General features: G+C 35.2%; 1 long non-coding RNA gene across 1 annotated transcript in view; it reads right to left on the minus strand.

The window, feature by feature from the left end:
- The window catches only part of LOC109388178 (uncharacterized), a 3,967-nt gene extending 2,625 nt beyond the window's left edge, over window positions 1-1,342 (minus strand). The window contains exon 1 of the long non-coding RNA XR_002125155.1: window positions 724-1,342. This is a non-coding gene — a long non-coding RNA (uncharacterized LOC109388178). The remainder of the gene's footprint in view (window positions 1-723) is intronic.
- Window positions 1,343-1,357: the final 15 nt, after the last annotated feature.

Genomic DNA, 1,357 nt, shown 5'->3' on the forward strand with positions numbered 1-1,357 from the left:
AAAAAAAAAAAAAAAGAATGTGATCTTAATTTTATAAAATATATAAACAAAATGGGTAGTGTGATACCCATCTAAAGAGCCTGGGGAGATCACAAATCAGTTATTCATTTTGTTTACCTGTCTTGCCTAAATTTTCTGCCTTGTATTAAAAATTATCTTTTTTAAAGATGTTCAATCTCAGTTCTCAAACTGTGAATCTGCAATTTAAAGACGTAATTTACTTTTATTTAACAAGATACATGAAAATGGAAGCTACAACATCAATTGTAAAATAGATTATTACAATTCTCCAGTGCTCCATCTTTATTTCTTAGTTTAAGTCTAAACGTTCTCATTTACCAAAGATGTTTATGCTGGAAACATACCGCAAAAGGAAAGAGCTACAGAGAAATCTTGCAGGCAGGCAGTGAGAACCCTGGAGCACCCACTAACTGGTGTTTCACCTCTATTGTGCGTGGCATTGCTCCATGCTGTCTAACCCTCTAACCCTGCACTGAAATTTACACTTTAACACAGAGGCCAGAATATGGTCCAAATCAGGGCTCCCCAGTTAGTGAAGAAGAGTATCAAGAGCTCATGTTTATTTATTGATAAAGGATAAGGATGGGAAAAACAAAGACTTGCTCACTTTCCCATGTTGATCTTTTTTAAAAAAAAAAAAAGAAGAAAGAAAAACTAGTCAGCATGTTTGTTCAGTCTGCAGCCTCTTTCCACATGACTTACAAGGTGTTGTTTTAACAGGAACGGGACTCGCTGAGCAATGCGACTGACTGAGGAAGAGCAGGTTCACGCAGATAGTAGCCTCGTTCCATCCAAGCAGAAAGAATATTCTCGTTGGATTTGGTGAAAAGCGCTGAGGAAGGAAGAGACATTAGTGAGAATTTCCCTCTGATAACACACGTTTTAGCTTAAAGAAATCCTGCTCAATTATGTTCCCCAAATATCATATATGAGTAATTTAGAACGGAAGTTGGAAACCTTGCTTTTTTCATGAAATTTTCAATTTTTTTCTCTGCCAAACTTCCCATTGTTATAATGCAAACTCATGTATTTAACGGATAGGCAATCTTGCTCCTGCTTTCTTTCTGGGTGAAGATTGGTTCAGTCTAGTTCAGTGACTGCAGAATTGTCTTACTATTATTACCTCCTTTCTAGAAGTTAAAGTACTAACTGTATCTAGGACGTTATTGGAATTTTTATTGCATTTCTAAGTGTTATATGTACATCACAGATAATTTTGAAAGTACCAAAAAGTCCAAAGAAAATTAAAACCCCTACAATCCCACCACTTAGGCAAAAATCATTATTAATCGTATATATTGTTCTTGAATTTACTGCACATTAGCATTTTTTTTTT

This window comes from Hipposideros armiger, unplaced genomic scaffold, assembly GCF_001890085.2.
Source record: "Hipposideros armiger isolate ML-2016 unplaced genomic scaffold, ASM189008v1 scaffold_184, whole genome shotgun sequence".
NCBI lineage: Eukaryota > Metazoa > Chordata > Mammalia > Chiroptera > Hipposideridae > Hipposideros > Hipposideros armiger.